Raw genomic sequence first — 21,769 nt, forward strand, 5'->3', positions numbered from 1 at the left:
ACTGTCACAGAGTCATCAGCAAATTTGAAAAGTAATCTGTTGTCATGCCAGCTGCGGCAGTCATCAGTATACACATTATAAAGGGGAGGTGAAAGGACACAGGAGGAGACCCTGTGGATGATGACAATGTGTCTTACATGCATTACTTTCTGTGTCAGTTGCCAGTTGCAGCTCGAGGCATGTATCCAAAATTATCTTTTCCAGGCACTATACTGATACTGTAGTCACTACAAGTTACGCACGTTCCATTTTGCCTGGGGGACATTTAAAACAAACCAGTCTACAACACAATAAAAATCACATGAAAATCAACCTCCCTCCTCATCTTTTCATATTTTTTTCTCCTCAATTTTTTAATGTGGATTTAGAATTTGATACTGAGCATAGCCGTGAAGTTGCCCCCCCAAATAGAAATGGTACAAGTTGTCAAATAAATGTTATCTACATAAATCCCCACAGATTTCAAAAACATTCTCAGAACAAAGTTAACATCACAGTATATTGTAAGGTATCACATTTTTTATTACTCACCTTATTGATGGAACCTCAACCATATTTACTGTCCCTGGCTCAGACTCTCTCTCAAGCATCTACAGTAGGTGTTTTCATTCCCAAAACACAGGCTCTCTTGTGGTTCCAAGAGTCTGTAAGAGTAGAACAGGAGGTAGAGCATTCAGCTACCAGGCAGACAACTTCTGTGCATTTACGGTTAAACTTAAAACATTCCTTTTTGATAAAGCCTTGCTGGATCAGGTGAGTCCTGAACCATCCCTTAAGCTGCTATAGGTCTAGACTGCAGGGGAAACTCCCATCATCCACAGAGCACTTCTCCACTTCTCTCTGTCTCTCTGCCCCCCCCCCCCCACCCCACACTCATTTATTTTTTTTAATAAATGTCAAAAACTATGTTATTGACGTGTCTCTTTTCTCCCATAGTCCCTCTCTCTCTTTCTCTCTCTCATTGCAGATACCTCTGACTCAAGAACTGAAGGAGAACAATTTTATTATTATTATTATTAACAACAATGCTTATTATATTAATTGTTGCTGCTATCATTGATAATCAATAACTTCTTTACACTGTTATTGTTAACATTTTAACTAGTAAGAGCTGATACCAGATGATCCAGGCAGATGATCGTCCACACTGTGGGCTGAGTGTCATAAAATTAACAACACATTCATAGCATCTGCAAACAATACTATATAACAACATTCAAGCATACTATCTATATAACAACAGATCTTAACTGTGTTTGTTCTCAAGTGTGGGGTGTTTTATACATTTTTAATAACATTATACGGATCACATTATAGCGTGACATATTTCTGGTTGAGGACAGGAGGAAATTACTGCAGTAAAGTGTGAAAGATGGGTAAAGAAGAGTTGAAGTGGAGTATAAAATGACCGTGGTATTAATGATAAACTAATCACATGAGGGATCGTCTCAGTTGTTCATTTGCAAAAAGGGAAACTGTAATAAAGTTATTGCATTACCTGAAAGGTTTCACAATGTAACTTGATACGAATCCCCTTGCGAGTCTGCTATTGATCCGAAAAGTCTGAATCTGTGAATGTCTTTCACACTTTCCTTCAGTCACTTTCCTCTTGTTAATCGTTCCTGCTTCAGCTCACCGGTCGTAGCCAGAGGTGTGTTCCATCCAGGGCCGAAGGTGATGTTGCTTACTGCGGGGTTAACCCCCTTCACTTCCACCAGCAATTGGAAAACAACACAGGGAGCTCCGCATCATATCAACTCGTTACGCTATAATGTAATCCATATAACGTTATTAAAAATTAAAAAACAAAAAAGATCTTACCAGCCTATACACCTCTCCTACACAGGGGAAGACCACGCCTCCACGACACACACTTTCATCAGAAATGAAACTTATCTCTCTCTCACGTGTCTGTGTGTGTCGGGTCAGATCAAGGTGATCAGCGGGACCTTTCATGTGACACCTGCATTTAGAGACGCGGTCTTTCAGTCGCCTGCAAAGACCCCCTCCTTTGCGCTTACCGCTCTGAACGCTGTCTCTGTCCACGCGCACAGTATGGAAGCCCTTGATGGTGGTGTTTTCGTCGGGAACATCCTGGTGCAGCCATGTCTCCGTAAAGCATATTAAACTACACTCACGATACTCCTTCTGACTTTGGACCAGTGCAGTCAGCTCGTCCATCTTATTCCCCAGCGATCTCACGTTTCCCATGACAATGGAGGGAAGACTCGGCTTATAGCTCTTCTTGATAAGTCTTTGTTGTTTCACAGCCTCCCTTTTCCTCCGTAGATTTTTGCCTTCCTCTGCATCCCCTGTGTGTCCGTATCAAGATTTCAGCCGGAATATCATTGTACGTGGTCACCGAAGGTCGCTCGCTCTCTCCAACTCCACGCAGGGAAAGACCGCGTCTCTAAATGCAGGAGTCACGTGAAAGGTCCCGCTGACCACCTTGATCTGACCCGACGCACACACACACACACACACAGACACGTGAGAGAGAGATAAGTTTCATTTGTGTGTGTCGTGGAGGCGTTGTCTTTCCCTGTGTGGCAGGAAAAGTGCAAAGGTAAGATCTTGCTTGTTTTTAATAACGTTATACGGCTAGAAGGCAGCAGGGGCAGACAGGGAATTTCTTGAGATTATATCAAAGAATAAAGTGATTGAAGAGAGTAAGGTATTGAGATGAATCGCATATGATTCAGACTTCACACCAAACACAGCAGATAGTAGATTCAGTAGATGGGACGCGGGACCAAAAATATTTTGGGAACTTTTTAAAAAGAAGACCATCAAAAGTTTTCAGGATCTAAAAAATCAGTATGGATTAAACAATCAAGATTTATACAGATATCTACAGATGCGGCATTATATGGAGAAAACTATAAAAAAGTTTAATTCAGATGAGCCTGAGTCAGGAATCATTAAGTTCTTTATCTCAGCATATGATTCAAACTAATCACAAAACTATATAAAGAAGTGGAAAGATTAAAGGGTAACAATATGACATTTATAAAAGAAAAGGGGGGAAAAGAGGCTGGGTGGCAGTTAGATAGATAGATAGATAGATTACTTAATCATCCCCGGAGGGAAATTAAGTTGTCATAGCAGCTCGTATATCAGAACACAACAAAACACAATACAATAGAACAAAACAAAACATTGAGGTAAAAATGAACAAAAACAGAAACACAAGATGAATAGGCAGACAAGTAGTGCAGTGGCAATATGATGGTAATAGTAATGCTGATATGATGGTAATGTTATTGTTAGACAGTATATAAGAATAGTAGTACAGTATATATATATATATATATATATATATATATATATATAGTATACAATATAACATAATATATATTTATATAGATAGTACTTATACCAATATAATAGCAGTATATAGTAATAATGGCAGCAACAGTATATATAATAATAATAGTAATAGTAGTAGTAATAATATAATAATAATAACATGTACACATGTATAAATATGTGTATATAGACTTATATATACGAAGAATATACAGAGAATATACAGAGTATGATATAATATGATATGATATATAGTATATAGTAGGGTATAAATATAAGTACTTGACTATACAATATACTATCAGTGTAAGAATATGTAGACTGGGTGTGCAAAAGACAATATTATTGTATAAAATGGTCTGTAATATCAAAATGGTTTAATTAACACATATCACAGAAGTAAATGTTCCAGTATATGGGGCGTAGTGTAGTACAGGGTACATGGTGCAAGGGTGACAGGTATGTTAGTTCAGTTCTGTGATGGTGGCTCTGACAGAGGTAGATGAGTTATAGAGTCTTATTGCGGTTGGAATGAACGATTTCCTGTATCGCTCCTTAGAGCAGCGGGGTTGGATGAGCCTGTGGCTGAAGCTGCTCTTTAGCTTGTCCAGTGTTTTGTGGAGGGGGTGAGAGGGATTGTCCATGATTGCCAGCATCCTGTTCTCCACCACCTCCTCCATGGTGACAAGCTTAGAGCCAACCACAGACTCTGCTTTCCTTATGATTTTGTTCAGTCTGTTGGCATCCTTTGTCCTGATGCCCGCACCCCAGGACACCACAGCAAAGAAGATGGTGCTCGCCACAACAGACTGATAGAACATCTGCGGGCATTTTGTTCCAGACATTGAAGGACCCGAGCCTCCTCAGGAAGTAAAGCCGGCTCAGGCCCTTCTTGTAGACGGCCTCTGTGTGGGTGGACCAGTCCAGTTTATTGTCCAATGTGATACCGAGGTACTTGTATGCAGGTACCACCTCCACATCCGTCCCACCGATGCAGACAGGAGAGGGCAGGGGCTTGTTCCTCCTGAAATCCACCACCATCTCCTTCGTCTTCTCCACGTTGAACTGCAGGCGGTTCTCCCCACACCACTTCACAAAGCGGTCGACCAGGTCCCTGTACTCAGCCTCCCCCCGCCCTCAATACACCCCACAATGGCCGTGTCATCAGAGAACTTCTGCAGATGACACGACTCAGTGCAGTGCTTAAAATCAGCAGTGTATGTGGTGAAGAGGAAGGGGGACAGTACAGTTCCCTGGGGGGCCCCGATGTTACTGATCAGACGATCAGACACACAATTCTGTAATCTCACAAACTGTGGTCTGCCCGTCAGATAGTCATCGACCCAAGTGATGAGGGGAGCACTCACCCGCGTGCCCTCCAGTTTGGCCTTCAGCAGTCTGGGCTGGATGGTGTTGAAGGCGCTGGAGAAATCAAAAAACATGATCCGGACTGAGGTGTTGGGTCTGTCCAGGGAGGAGTAGGCCTTCTGCAGCAGGTAGATGATTGCATCATCAACCCCAACATGGGGCTGATATGCAAACTGCAGGGGGTCTTGTGATGGGCACACCAGTGGTCTGAGGTGTGCCAATACCAGTCTCTCCATGACCTTCATGATGTGAGAGGTCAGTGCCACCGGCCTGTAGTCCTCCAGTGCAGCAGGACGTCCTTTTTTGGGCACTGGGACCAGGCAGGATGTTTTCCAGAGCACTGGCACTCTCTGAAGGTGTAGGCTCAGGTTGAAGAGGTGCTGGAGAACTCCACAGAGCTGGCTGGAACATGCCTTCAGCACACGAGGGCTGATGCGGTCCGGTCCAGCAGCTTTCCTCTGTTTGAGCCTCTCCAGCTCTCTCCTCACCTGGCTGGCTGTGATGTGTAGTCCAGACTGGAGGGTAGGGGATGTCAGTGGTGGGTTTGAGGGTGGTGCAAAGAGGTGTGTGTTGCAGGAGGTGATGGTGGTGGGGGACTGTGGGTGATGTGAGGATGTCCTGGGGGTGGGAGGTGTGAAAAAGTCTGTGGTGAAAGCCAGCGGAGGGGTGGGGGGAGATGGTGACGGGTGTGGTGTGGGGCAGAGGATGATGGGGGGAGGTGGGGGGTTGTTGCTCTGAGAAGCAGTAGAGGCAGTCGTAGAGGCAGTGGAGGGTCCGCTGGGGGTGGGGGGGTTGTTGTTGAACCTATTGAAGAACGTGTTCAGCTCGTTCGCACGTTATCAGAGGAGGAATGGGACAAGGTAAATGAAGGACAGTGGAAAACAACATGCTCCCTCTCATGGAGAGAATATGGTTGGAAGAACATTGTAAGATACTTTATTACACCAACACAACAGAAATCTCAAGACACACGACGTTGGAGACTGTGTGGGGAAAATAAGGCCAACCATTTTCATATCTTTTGGGGATGCCCTTGTATTATACCTTTTTGGCAAGAGTTAAAGAAGAGTATGGAAACAATTCTGAAAGTGCAAATTCCACTTTCATTTGAAGTTTTATATTTGGGAAAAGAGAACCAGGAGATTAAATACATATTTCGAATAATGGTGGTGGTGGCTAAAAAGGCTATCACCAGAAAATGGCTAAAAAAAGATCCACCAAAAATAGAGGATTGGGTAGATGTAATGCTCGATATATATAGAATGGAGAAGCTGACTTTCTCAGCTAGACTAAAATCAGAAACTTTTAAAAACTACTGGGAAAACTGGATTGATTTTGTGTCTCCATTGAGAGTAGACTTTGTGCAATAAGGACAGTGTGTATTGCAGAGTGTTGACCCCCTTGGTTCAGGCTACAAACTTGTTTATTGTTCATTTATTTATTTGATATGTTTACCCCAATCAGGAGACAAGGAACAATGCAGGAGAGGTGTGAAAATAAGGACAAGAGTGAAAAAGCGGTTCATTTTACTTCACATTTACTCTACTGTAACTTTACTTGAGAATTCATGTCCAATTATGTCTCTGCTCTGCGGTGGAAGTATAGGAATGTTTTATACTGTTGTAAAATTATACACATTATGTAAAATATTGATGGAATATTGATATGTGGAATCAATAAAAAAGATAATTGAAAAAAAAAAAAAGCTCTGGGTGTTGCAGGTCAAAAGATCAAATTTGGAGCCTTTTGGGTTCAAATGTCTGGTTAGGGTAACTACACATGCTCTTACTGCTGCTGGTGTTAGAATAACTTTTTGAACATAAAAACACAAGAATAAACAAAAATACTGTTCTCTAAGTGCTGCAACTGACAGTAAACATTACAACCATAACATGAATATGCTCTAGTATTAGAATATGAGAAATTTAATGTTGAGGTCGTATTTAAAGAGACCACTTTGGTGAGAGAATGGGCTGTGATTGGTGGGTGACTGACGAGCACCCATAAACCTATCGGTAGCTGAGCACACAGAATCAAATTGTCATATATCACAAATCATAAACTGGATTTATTTTCATAATTAATTATGGATAAAATTACAAAGTATGTTGCAGAAATCTGAAATGGATATCTATATAATTGAGCATTGTACAAGTTACATGTTCTACTGAATAAGGGATCAGCCACTTGCTATCTGTAAACCCCCAACCCCCAAGTGAATCTCCTTATATTATGCTAGGTGTTGTTTGGGCAAAGAAAAAATTAAAAGAAAAAAAGTCTAATTTTTGCATTTTAGCAGGTGCTCTTAATAAAAAGGTTCCCTTTTTAGCACCATGCATCGTATCCACTGAAATATCCACACTTACATCACTGATATAAACATATACCTATTGAGATTTAATTAAAGTAAATGGAGAATTACAGGATTACCTCCACATTTGCTATGGTTTGAGATACTGCTGCTAGTGCGACATCTAGTGGCAGTGAATATCGCTAATGAATATCATATGTACATAAACACTCTCAGAGGTGGGAAGTAGAACCTGTGGTGAACTTCAGCTGACATAAAAACTCAAAAGCTTTAGTTTGTCCAGTTTGGACGCACTCCTGATGTAAATATAAAGTATTTAAATCTAGCAGGGCCCATTCTGTTCAATCTGTACAATTTTGACGATTGCCCACTGGTGGATTATTTTATATTCAATTCTTGCCAATAGATCACTTTCTCCTAAGTCTTATACACTGGACCTTTTAAGAAAATACTTCATTCAATACATTGTACTCATTTTCTTGTGGACAGTTTTTCATGCTCAAAAATCTTTGCTTTAACCCTCCGTTTAAGTGAATTGTTTTTTACTTTATTTGAAGTAAGAGTAGTTCAGTTAAAGAAGTCAAAGTACATTTCAGAACCTGTACTTTTATACTTTTACTTGGTTAAAGAAGCCGAAACAGTGGTTAAACTTCAGCTCAAGTTATTTTTAATACAAGTACCTGTACCTCTACTTGAGTAAAGTATGTGTGTGCTTTTATCACCTCTGCACACACATACACACACACAGTGGATTTTTTTTAACAACAGGGAGACCACAACTTCGCAATAACACAACGATACCCACTAGCAACAGTTAAATTCGAAAAAACAAGCTGCAAAGCAAATAAAACTCACGCCATGCAGTAGCAAACTGCCAATACAACTGACTGGACACTCCAAACAATTTGTAGAGCAACACATAATGTCCTGAGCACGTATTTACATAGGCATCAGGACAAACACCAAATGTTAGCTCTCAACTTGAACCCGGTTATGATGCTGTGGCAAGACTTTAGAGTACAGCATGAATGTACAGTTCATGCTCAAAAACCTATGTGCTGGATTTTAAAAAGTCCTGCAATGGCAATGAACTAGGTGAACTACACTGGCCATGCTCTTTCTGCAGATTTATTGCAGAGTTTAAACAGCAACATGGATTTGTTATTATGTTCAGTTAATAATGAAATTGCCTTTACACCACAGTGATGGACATGAATTGGAAAGAGAGAGAGCTGAGGGAGAGTTCAAGACAATAAGAAAACAATTACTCTTTCTTAAGTAATTATTCACTGACAAAAATGATCACCTCCGATAAAATGTGAAGATCGATACCTAACACCATAATTCTCACAAAGTCATCAGGATTAATTGTTCTCTTTAAATTTACCAGCTGGGGGCAGATGTTTATTTAACACTGTGCCATCCTCTCTTTTTATGTTGTTGAAAGATAAAAGGATATTCAAATTTCTTCTGTTATTCTATTGAGGAAATGTCAAAGACAAAGGCCTGTGAGGCTGGGCGTCATCCAGCACTTCCTGTTTTGCAAACTTGTTACTTCTGGCATATTTACCAGGAGCATAAGCCTGCATCCTCTAAGAGAGGATGTGGTCATCTTAGTATTTCATGTAAATGAATTGGCAAGTCACGGGTCCTTAAATATCTATTTACAACATTAAACAACTTTACAATAAACCTTTGAATAATATTGACAAGCTGCGGGAATGGGGATTGTCTGTCTAATGGAAGGAGACAGTGTGTAAACTGAGGTCTGCTGGGAGTCAGTCAGTAAGCCACCATCGTAAACCTTAAAGTTGCCCTTTTAGATGAACAATTTGGTCAACCATTTGGTCAGTCCTCCACATATATCTTTGCTCATGCAATTATACATACACAAATGTAACATTTCCATTACAGTGCTAAAAGTGTTATAGCTGAGCAGGGATCAGTGAGGATGAGGTCGTATTTAAAGGGACCGCTTTGGTGAGAGAATGGGCTGTGATTGGTGAGTGACTGATGAGCACCCATGAACCTATCGGTAGCTGAGCACATGACTCTGTGTCCTGCATGAACTAACACAATGCTTCATTAGTCACTATTCAAGTTCAGGATTCCCACAGTGACATTCTCACTTTAAACTTAATTTAAGGTATCTCAAATTGAGGCAAATTAAAGCTGACCTTGAATTATGATCAGTCACAATCAAATTGTCATATATCACAAATCATAAACTGGATTTATTTACATAATTAATTATGGATACAATTACAAAGTATGTTGCAGAAATCTGGAATGGATATCTATATCATTGAGTATTGTACAAGAAGACAAGTAAATTATTTTTAAATAAACAGCATGGAACATGGACATGTTATATCATGCAGGACACAGAGTCATGTGCTCACTCACCAATCACAGCCCATTCTCTCACCAAAGCGATCCCTTTAAATACAACCTCATCCTCACTGATCCCTGCTCAGCTATAACACTTTTAGCACTGTAGTGGAAATGTTACATTTGTGTATGTATAATTGCATGAGCAGACATGTACTGTATGTTGAGGACTGACCAAATGGTTGACCAAATTGTTAATCTAAAAGGGCAACTTTAAGGTTTACGATGGTGGCTTAAGAGACTTGAGTTTTATGGCCTTGAGAAACCACAACTTTATGGAAAGTCTGTTAAATTTTAATTATGGCATCCATAACCTTCTCCTATTATGTGTTAGGATAGGTCTTTATTTTACCTAAAAAAAAATCCTTAAGAGCTGACTTAGAATCTTCACCTCATCCTCGTTCAGGATGATGCCCACTATTTGTTTATAATATTTCAATTTTTTTTACGAAATTTTTTTTGAGAAAGTGAAAGGCAGCTCAATTTTCATTATGGCAAAAATATTAACCCAAAAAAGTCCTTAAAAGGTAACCCTAACCCTCTATCTATATTACAAGTTTCCAGTAATTTTAAACATTATTAAGACTAAATTCATATAAGGTCACTGTGAACCTTGACCCTTGACCACTTTAATTTGTTTGAGTCCAAGTGACTCCATTGAGAAGGAATTCCCTCAAGCAGTGAGTCCAAGTTACCAGATATAATGAAATTCCCTACTGACAGTCCTAATATATCACATTCACAGTGACGTGAGGTAACTCTGACCTTTAACTTCGAAGGGAATAAAATCCTTCATCTTTGAGTTTAAGTTAATGTTTTTACCAAGTTTGACGACATTCCCATGAGCTGATCTTTAGATATCAATTTAAGGAAAAATATTTACATACTTTGTGAGAACACTGTGACATTTGGCTACCAAAATGAAATCCAAGACTCAACCCCCCTCCCCCCCATCACACCTCTCTCTATTCAGGAGAGAGATGTAAACAAGCTTCTGAAGAAGTTGAACCCCCGCAAGGCACCTGGACCCGACGCTGTCTCCCCCTCCACACTGAGGCACTGTGCAGACCAGCTTTCGCCAGTGTTCACGGACATCTTTAACACCTCACTGGCTGAATGTGCTGTACCCGCCTGTCTCAAAACATCCACCATCATCCCCGTTCCAAAGAAGCAGAGGATCACAGGCCTTAATGACTACAGACCTGTCGCCCTGACCTCTGTAGTAATGAAGACCTTTGAGCGCCTCGTGCTGACCCACCTCAAGACAATAACCAACCACCTCCTCGACCCACTGCAGTTTGCCTACAGAGCCAACAGGTCCGTAGACGACGCAGTCAACATGGGACTCCACTTCATCCTCCAGCACCTCGACTCCCCCAGCACCTACGCCAGGATCCTGTTTGTGGACTTCAGCTCCGCATTCAACACCATCGTCCCAGCTCTTCTCCGTGACAAGCTGACACAGCTGAGCGTGCCTGAGCCCACCTGTAGGTGGATCTCTAACTTCCTGACTGACAGGAAGCAGCGCGTGAGGCTGGGCAAGCTTGTCTCTGAGTCACGGACCATCAGCACTGGAGCCCCACAAGGTTGTGTGCTCTCCCCTCTACTGTTCTCCCTCTACACCAACAACTGCACCTCCAGCCATCCCTCTGTCAAACTCCTGAAGTTTGCAGACGACACGACCCTCATCGGATTAATCACCAATGGGGACGAAGCCGCCTACAGAGAGGAAGTTAACAGCCTGGCTTCCTGGTGCAGCCAGAACCACCTGGAGCTGAACGCTTTGAAAACTGTAGAGATGGTGGCAGACTTCAGGAGGAGCCCAGCCCAAACTGCCCCCCTCAGCCTGTGCAACTCCCCAGTTAAAACAGTGGAGTCCTTCAGATTCCTGGGGACCATCATTGCACAGGACTTGAGGTGGGCGGAGAACATCACCTCCATCACCAAGAAGGCCCAGCAGAGGATGTTCTTCCTGCGGCAACTGAGGAAATTCAACATGCCGCAGAAAGTGATGGTTGAATTCTACACAGCCATCATTGAGTCCATCCTCACCTCATCAATCACCGTCTGGTTCGCTGCCTCCACTGCCAAGGACAAGGGCAGACTGCAGCGGATCATAAGGTCAGCTGAGAAGGTCATCGGCTGTGACCTGCCGGCCCTCCTAGACCTGTTCCACTCCAGGACCAGTAGGAGAGCAGGCAAGATCATTGCTGATCCTTCACATCCCGGTCACCACCTGTTCCAGAGACTTCCCTCCGGAAAAAGGTTTCGGGCCATCAGGACTAAAACCTCTCGCCATCTGAACAGTTTTTTCCCCGTGGCAGTGGGGCTCACAAACAAGCCCCCTGCATCACACTGACTCTGCACCGCACTGACTCTACCCCACCACACCCCACCACCTGCACATAATTTATAATTTATTACTACTCTGTTACTGCATATATGTATATACTTTACTTTATTTTATTTTATTTTATTCTATTTTATTTTATACAATTTCTTATATATTGTTGTTTTTCTACATTGTTGTTTTATGTACATAAGTAGTGCACCAATTACACCAAGGCAATTTCCTGTATGTGCAAACATACCTGGCAAATAAAAGAATTCTGATTCTGATTCTGATGTGAATGTTTGTGCCAAATATGAAAGAATTCCCTGAAGGCATTTTGGATATATATTGCATATACAAGGCAAGAAGTGTGCTTTGTGAGGTGCTAGTGACCTTGCCATTTGATCTTTGATCCTTCATCAATCACATCCAAAAGATGTCCCTACTTTTGGTGTATGTCTGACAATGATAAAGTTTAATCAGGAAGGAGCTCAACACTCCTAATTGCATTTATCATAAATATTTTGTGATTTATTGCCCTTTTCGATTAACAATTTGGTCAACCATTTGTTCAGTCCTCCACATACATCTTTGCTCATGCAATTATACATACAAAAATGTAACATTTCCATTACAGTGCTAAAAGTGTTAGAGCTGAGCAGGGATCAGTGAGGATGAGGTCATATTTAAAGAGAGAGAATGGGCTGTAATTGGTGGGTGACTGACGAGCACCCATAAACCTATCGGTAGCTGAGTACATGACCTATCCTGCATGAACTAACACAATGCTTCATTAGTCACAATTCAAGTTCAGAATTTCTACGATGACATTCTCACTTTAAACTTAATTTAAAGTATCACAAATTAAAGCTGACCTTGAATTATGATCAGTCAGAATCAAATTGTCATATATCAAAAATCATAAACTGGATTTATTTTCACAATTAATTATGGATAAAATTACAAGGTATGTTGCAGAAATCTGGAATGGATATCTATATCATTGAGCATTGTACAAGTTACATTGTACAAGTACATGTTCTACTGAATAAGGGATCAGCCACTTGCTATCTGTAATACAAACAGTCATCATCAGGAACATCAGAGATATCATAGTTAATAATCATCCCAAGGTACTTGTAGTTCTCTAAAATGTCTACCACATGTCCCTTGATGATAGTATTCTAAGAGTTTGAGGACTGATGCCTAAAACTCATGTCCTTGGTTTTTGTCACATTTAGTAGTAAAAATGCACAGTCACACCAATACAGATTCACAATCCACAATGGGACCATGGTTGTTCTCATCTGCATGGAGGAAACTGACTGTCACAGAGTCATCAGCAAATTTGAAAAGTAATCTGTTGTCATGCCAGCTGCGGCAGTCATCAGTATATACATTATAGAGGGGAGGTGAAAGGACACAGGAGGAGACCCTGTGGATGATGACAATGTGTCTTACATGCATTACTTTCTGTGTCAGTTGCAGCTCGAGGCATGTATCCAAAATTATCTTTTCCAGGCACTATACTGATACTGTAGTCACTACAAGTTACGCACGTTCCATTTTGCCTGGGGGACATTTAAAACAAACCAGTCTACAACACAATAAAAATCACATGAAAATCAACCTCCCTCCTCATCTTTTCATATTTTTTTCTCCTCAATTTTTTAATGTGGATTTAGAATTTGATACTGAGCATAGCCGTGAAGTTGCCCCCCCAAATAGAAATGGTACAAGTTGTCAAATAAATGTTATCTACATAAATCCCCACAGATTTCAAAAACATTCTCAGAACAAAGTTAACATCACAGTATATTGTAAGGTATCACATTTTTTATTACTCACCTTATTGATGGAACCTCAACCATATTTACTGTCCCTGGCTCAGACTCTCTCTCAAGCATCTACAGTAGGTGTTTTCATTCCCAAAACACAGGCTCTCTTGTGGTTCCAAGAGTCTGTAAGAGTAGAACAGGAGGTAGAGCATTCAGCTACCAGGCAGACAACTTCTGTGCATTTACGGTTAAACTTAAAACATCCCCCCCCCCACACACACAATCCACAATGGGACCATGGTTGTTCTCATCTGCATGGAGGAAACTGACTGTCACAGAGTCATCAGCAAATTTGAAAAGTAATCTGTTGTCATGCCAGCTGCGGCAGTCATCAGTATACACATTATAGAGGGGAGGTGAAAGGACACAGGAGGAGACCCTGTGGATGATGACAATGTGTCTTACATGCATTACTTTCTGTGTCAGTTGCCAGTTGCAGCTCGAGGCATGTATCCAAAATTATCTTTTCCAGGCACTATACTGATACTGTAGTCACTACAAGTTACGCACGTTCCATTTTGCCTGGGGGACATTTAAAACAAACCAGTCTACAACACAATAAAAATCACATGAAAATCAACCTCCCTCCTCATCTTTTCATATTTTTTTCTCCTCAATTTTTTAATGTGGATTTAGAATTTGATACTGAGCATAGCCGTGAAATTTCCCCCCCAAATAGAAATGGTACAAGTTGTCAAATAAATGTTATCTACATAAATCCCCACAGATTTCAAAAACATTCTCAGAACAAAGTTAACATCACAGTATATTGTAAGGTATCACATTTTTTATTACTCACCTTATTGATGGAACCTCAACCATATTTACTGTCCCTGGCTCAGACTCTCTCTCAAGCATCTACAGTAGGTGTTTTCATTCCCAAAACACAGGCTCTCTTGTGGTTCCAAGAGTCTGTAAGAGTAGAACAGGAGGTAGAGCATTCAGCTACCAGGCAGACAACTTCTGTGCATTTACGGTTAAACTTAAAACACCCCCCCCCCACACACACACAATCCACAATGGGACCATGGTTGTTCTCATCTGCATGGAGGAAACTGACTGTCACAGAGTCATCAGCAAATTTGAAAAGTAATCTGTTGTCATGCCAGCTGCGGCAGTCATCAGTATACACATTATAGAGGGGAGGTGAAAGGACACAGGAGGAGACCCTGTGGATGATGACAATGTGTCTTACATGCATTACTTTCTGTGTCAGTTGCCAGTTGCAGCTCGAGGCATGTATCCAAAATTATCTTTTCCAGGCACTATACTGATACTGTAGTCACTACAAGTTACGCACGTTCCATTTTGCCTGGGGGACATTTAAAACAAACCAGTCTACAACACAATAAAAATCACATGAAAATCAACCTCCCTCCTCATCTTTTCATATTTTTTTCTCCTCAATTTTTTAATGTGGATTTAGAATTTGATACTGAGCATAGCCGTGAAATTTCCCCCCCAAATACAAATGGTACAAGTTGTCAAATAAATGTTATCTACATAAATCCCCACAGATTTCAAAAACATTCTCAGAACAAAGTTAACATCACAGTATATTGTAAGGTATCACATTTTTTATTACTCACCTTATTGATGGAACCTCAACCATATTTACTGTCCCTGGCTCAGACTCTCTCTCAAGCATCTACAGTAGGTGTTTTCATTCCCAAAACACAGGCTCTCTTGTGGTTCCAAGAGTCTGTAAGAGTAGAACAGGAGGTAGAGCATTCAGCTACCAGGCAGACAACTTCTGTGCATTTACGGTTAAACTTAAAACATTCCTTTTTGATAAAGCCTTGCTGGATCAGGTGAGTCCTGAACCATCCCTTAAGCTGCTATAGGTCTAGACTGCAGGGGAAACTCCCATCATCCACAGAGCACTTCTCCACTTCTCTCTGTCTCTCTGCCCCCCCCCACCCCCCCCCCACCCCCCCCCCACCCCACACTCATTTATTTTTTTTAATAAATGTCAAAAACTATGTTATTGACGTGTCTCTTTTCTCCCATAGTCCCTCTCTCTCTTTCTCTCTCTCATTGCAGATACCTCTGACTCAAGAACTGAAGGAGAACAACTATTATTATTATTATTATTAACAACAATGCTTATTATATTAATTGTTGCTGCTATCATTGATAATCAATAACTTCTTTACACTGTTATTGTTTACATTTTAACTAGTAAGAGCTGATACCAGATGATCCAGGCAGATGATCGTCCACACTGTGGGCTGAGTGTCATAAAATTAACAACACATTCATAGCATCTGCAAACAATACTATATAACAACATTCAAGCATACTATCTATATAACAACAGATCTTAACTGTGTTTGTTCTCAAGTGTGGGGTGTTTTATACATTTTTAATAACATTATACGGATCACATTATAGCATGACATATTTCTGGTTGAGGACAGGAGGAAATTACTGCAGTAAAGTGTGAAAGATGGGTAAAGAAGAGTTGAAGTGGAGTATAAAATGACCGTGGTATTAATGATAAACTAATCACATGAGGGATCGTCTCAGTTGTTCATTTGGAAAAAGGGAAACTGTAATAAAGTTATTGCATTACCTGAAAGGTTTCACAATGTAACTTGATACGAATCCCCTTGCGAGTCTGCTATTGATCCGAAAAGTCTGAATCTGTGAATGTCTTTCACACTTTCCTTCAGTCACTTTCCTCTTGTTAATCGTTCCTGCTTCAGCTCACCGGTCGTAGCCAGAGGTGTGTTCCATCCAGGGCCGAAGGTGATGTTGCTTACTGCGGGGTTAACCCCCTTCACTTCCACCAGCAATTGGAAAGCAACACAGGGAGCTCCGCATCATATCAACTCGTTACGCTATAATGTAATCCATATAACGTTATTAAAAATTAAAAAACAAAAAAGATCTTACCAGCCTATACACCTCTCCTACACAGGGGAAGACCACGCCTCCACGACACACACTTTCATCAGAAATGAAACTTATCTCTCTCTCTCTCTCTCACGTGTCTGTGTGTGTCGGGTCAGATCAAGGTGATCAGCGGGACCTTTCATGTGACACCTGCATTTAGAGACGCGGTCTTTCAGTCGCCTGCAAAGACCCCCTCCTTTGCGCTTACCGCTCTGAACGCTGTCTCTGTCCACGCGCACAGTATGGAAGCCCTTGATGGTGGTGTTTTCGTCGGGAACATCCTGGTGCAGCCATGTCTCCGTAAAGCATATTAAACTACACTCACGATACTCCTTCTGACTTTGGACCAGTGCAGTCAGCTCGTCCATCTTATTCCCCAGCGATCTCACGTTTCCCATGACAATGGAGGGAAGACTCGGCTTATAGCTCTTCTTGATAAGTCTTTGTTGTTTCACAGCCTCCCTTTTCCTCCGTAGATTTTTGCCTTCCTCTGCATCCCCTGTGTGTCCGTATCAAGATTTCAGCCGGAATATCATTGTACGTGGTCACCGAAGGTCGCTCGCTCTCTCCAACTCCACGCAGGGAAAGACCGCGTCTCTAAATGCAGGAGTCACGTGAAAGGTCCCGCTGACCACCTTGATCTGACCCAAAGCACACACACACACACACACAGACACGTGAGAGAGAGATAAGTTTCATTTGTGTGTGTCGTGGAGGCGTTGTCTTTCCCTGTGTGGCAGGAAAAGTGCAAAGGTAAGATCTTGCTTGTTTTTAATAACGTTATACGGCTAGAAGGCAGCAGGGGCAGACAGGGAATTTCTTGAGATTATATCAAAGAATAAAGTGATTGAAGAGAGTAAGGTATTGAGATGAATCGCATATGATTCAGACTTCACACCAAACACAGCAGATAGTAGATTCAGTAGATGGGACGCGGGACCAAAAATATTTTGGGAACTTTTTAAAAAGAAGACCATCAAAAGTTTTCAGGATCTAAAAAATCAGTATGGATTAAACAATCAAGATTTATACAGATATCTACAGATGCGGCATTATATGGAGAAAACTATAAAAAAGTTTAATTCAGATGAGCCTGAGTCAGGAATCATTAAGTTCTTTATCTCAGCATATGATTCAAACTAATCACAAAACTATATAAAGAAGTGGAAAGATTAAAGGGTAACAATATGACATTTATAAAAGAAAAGGGGGGAAAAGAGGCTGGGTGGCAGTTAGATAGATAGATAGATAGATTACTTAATCATCCCCGGAGGGAAATTAAGTTGTCATAGCAGCTCGTATATCAGAACACAACAAAACACAATACAATAGAACAAAACAAAACATTGAGGTAAAAATGAACAAAAACAGAAACACAAGATGAATAGGCAGACAAGTAGTGCAGTGGCAATATGATGGTAATAGTAATGCTGATATGATGGTAATGTTATTGTTAGACAGTATATAAGAATAGTAGTACAGTATATATATATATATATATATATATATATAGTATACAATATAACATAATATATATTTATATAGATAGTACTTATACCAATATAATAGCAGTATATAGTAATAATGGCAGCAACAGTATATATAATAATAATAGTAATAGTAGTAGTAATAATATAATAATAATAACATGTACACATGTATAAATATGTGTATATAGACTTATATATACGAAGAATATACAGAGAATATACAGAGTATGATATAATATGATATGATATATAGTATATAGTAGGGTATAAATATAAGTACTTGACTATACAATATACTATCAGTGTAAGAATATGTAGACTGGGTGTGCAAAAGACAATATTATTGTATAAAATGGTCTGTAATATCAAAATGGTTTAATTAACACATATCACAGAAGTAAATGTTCCAGTATATGGGGCGTAGTGTAGTACAGGGTACATGGTGCAAGGGTGACAGGTATGTTAGTTCAGTTCTGTGATGGTGGCTCTGACAGAGGTAGATGAGTTATAGAGTCTTATTGCGGTTGGAATGAACGATTTCCTGTATCGCTCCTTAGAGCAGCGGGGTTGGATGAGCCTGTGGCTGAAGCTGCTCTTTAGCTTGTCCAGTGTTTTGTGGAGGGGGTGAGAGGGATTGTCCATGATTGCCAGCATCCTGTTCTCCACCACCTCCTCCATGGTGACAAGCTTAGAGCCAACCACAGACTCTGCTTTCCTTATGATTTTGTTCAGTCTGTTGGCATCCTTTGTCCTGATGCCCGCACCCCAGGACACCACAGCAAAGAAGATGGTGCTCGCCACAACAGACTGATAGAACATCTGCGGGCATTTTGTTCCAGACATTGAAGGACCCGAGCCTCCTCAGGAAGTAAAGCCGGCTCAGGCCCTTCTTGTAGACGGCCTCTGTGTGGGTGGACCAGTCCAGTTTATTGTCCAATGTGATACCGAGGTACTTGTATGCAGGTACCACCTCCACATCCGTCCCACCGATGCAGACAGGAGAGGGCAGGGGCTTGTTCCTCCTGAAATCCACCACCATCTCCTTCGTCTTCTCCACGTTGAACTGCAGGCGGTTCTCCCCACACCACTTCACAAAGCGGTCGACCAGGTCCCTGTACTCAGCCTCCCCCCGCCCTCAATACACCCCACAATGGCCGTGTCATCAGAGAACTTCTGCAGATGACACGACTCAGTGCAGTGCTTAAAATCAGCAGTGTATGTGGTGAAGAGGAAGGGGGACAGTACAGTTCCCTGGGGGGCCCCGATGTTACTGATCAGACGATCAGACACACAATTCTGTAATCTCACAAACTGTGGTCTGCCCGTCAGATAGTCATCGACCCAAGTGATGAGGGGAGCACTCACCCGCGTGCCCTCCAGTTTGGCCTTCAGCAGTCTGGGCTGGATGGTGTTGAAGGCGCTGGAGAAATCAAAAAACATGATCCGGACTGAGGTGTTGGGTCTGTCCAGGGAGGAGTAGGCCTTCTGCAGCAGGTAGATGATTGCATCATCAACCCCAACATGGGGCTGATATGCAAACTGCAGGGGGTCTTGTGATGGGCACACCAGTGGTCTGAGGTGTGCCAATACCAGTCTCTCCATGACCTTCATGATGTGAGAGGTCAGTGCCACCGGCCTGTAGTCCTCCAGTGCAGCAGGACGTCCTTTTTTGGGCACTGGGACCAGGCAGGATGTTTTCCAGAGCACTGGCACTCTCTGAAGGTGTAGGCTCAGGTTGAAGAGGTGCTGGAGAACTCCACAGAGCTGGCTGGAACATGCCTTCAGCACACGAGGGCTGATGCGGTCCGGTCCAGCAGCTTTCCTCTGTTTGAGCCTCTCCAGCTCTCTCCTCACCTGGCTGGCTGTGATGTGTAGTCCAGACTGGAGGGTAGGGGATGTCAGTGGTGGGTTTGAGGGTGGTGCAAAGAGGTGTGTGTTGCAGGAGGTGGTGGTGGTGGGGGACTGTGGGTGATGTGAGGATGTCCTGGGGGTGGGAGGTGTGAAAAAGTCTGTGGTGAAAGCCAGCGGAGGGGTGGGGGGAGATGGTGACGGGTGTGGTGTGGGGCAGAGGATGATGGGGGGAGGTGGGGGGTTGTTGCTCTGAGAAGCAGTAGAGGCAGTCGTAGAGGCAGTGGAGGGTCCGCTGGGGGTGGGGGGGTTGTTGTTGAACCTATTGAAGAACGTGTTCAGCTCGTTCGCACGTTATCAGAGGAGGAATGGGACAAGGTAAATGAAGGACAGTGGAAAACAACATGCTCCCTCTCATGGAGAGAATATGGTTGGAAGAACATTGTAAGATACTTTATTACACCAACACAACAGAAATCTCAAGACACACGACGTTGGAGACTGTGTGGGGAAAATAAGGCCAACCATTTTCATATCTTTTGGGGATGCCCTTGTATTATACCTTTTTGGCAAGAGTTAAAGAAGAGTATGGAAACAATTCTGAAAGTGCAAATTCCACTTTCATTTGAAGTTTTATATTTGGGAAAAGAGAACCAGGAGATTAAATACATATTTCGAATAATGGTGGTGGTGGCTAAAAAGGCTATCACCAGAAAATGGCTAAAAAAAGATCCACCAAAAATAGAGGATTGGGTAGATGTAATGCTCGATATATATAGAATGGAGAAGCTGACTTTCTCAGCTAGACTAAAATCAGAAACTTTTAAAAACTACTGGGAAAACTGGATTGATTTTGTGTCTCCATTGAGAGTAGACTTTGTGCAATAAGGACAGTGTGTATTGCAGAGTGTTGACCCCCTTGGTTCAGGCTACAAACTTGTTTATTGTTCATTTATTTATTTGATATGTTTACCCCAATCAGGAGACAAGGAACAATGCAGGAGAGGTGTGAAAATAAGGACAAGAGTGAAAAAGCGGTTCATTTTACTTCACATTTACTCTACTGTAACTTTACTTGAGAATTCATGTCCAATTATGTCTCTGCTCTGCGGTGGAAGTATAGGAATGTTTTATACTGTTGTAAAATTATACACATTATGTAAAATATTGATGGAATATTGATATGTGGAATCAATAAAAAAGATAATTGAAAAAAAAAAAAAGCTCTGGGTGTTGCAGGTCAAAAGATCAAATTTGGAGCCTTTTGGGTTCAAATGTCTGGTTAGGGTAACTACACATGCTCTTACTGCTGCTGGTGTTAGAATAACTTTTTGAACATAAAAACACAAGAATAAACAAAAATACTGTTCTCTAAGTGCTGCAACTGACAGTAAACATTACAACCATAACATGAATATGCTCTAGTATTAGAATATGAGAAATTTAATGTTGAGATCGTATTTAAAGAGACCACTTTGGTGAGAGAATGGGCTGTGATTGGTGGGTGACTGACGAGCACCCATAAACCTATCGGTAGCTGAGCACACAGAATCAAATTGTCATATATCACAAATCATAAACTGGATTTATTTTCATAATTAATTATGGATAAAATTACAAAGTATGTTGCAGAAATCTGAAATGGATATCTATATAATTGAGCATTGTACAAGTTTCATGTTCTACTGAATAAGGGATCAGCCACTTGCTATCTGTAAACCCCCAACCCCCAAGTGAATCTCCTTATATTATGCTAGGTGTTGTTTGGGCAAAGAAAAAATTAAAAGAAAAAAAGTCTAATTTTTGCATTTTAGCAGGTGCTCTTAATAAAAAGGTTCCCTTTTTAGCACCATGCATCGTATCCACTGAAATATCCACACTTACATCACTGATATAAACATATACCTATTGAGATTTAATTAAAGTAAATGGAGAATTACAGGATTACCTCCACATTTGCTATGGTTTGAGATACTGCTGCTAG

This window comes from Paralichthys olivaceus, chromosome 22 (genome assembly GCF_024713975.1).
Source record: "Paralichthys olivaceus isolate ysfri-2021 chromosome 22, ASM2471397v2, whole genome shotgun sequence".
Classification (NCBI taxonomy): domain Eukaryota; kingdom Metazoa; phylum Chordata; class Actinopteri; order Pleuronectiformes; family Paralichthyidae; genus Paralichthys; species Paralichthys olivaceus.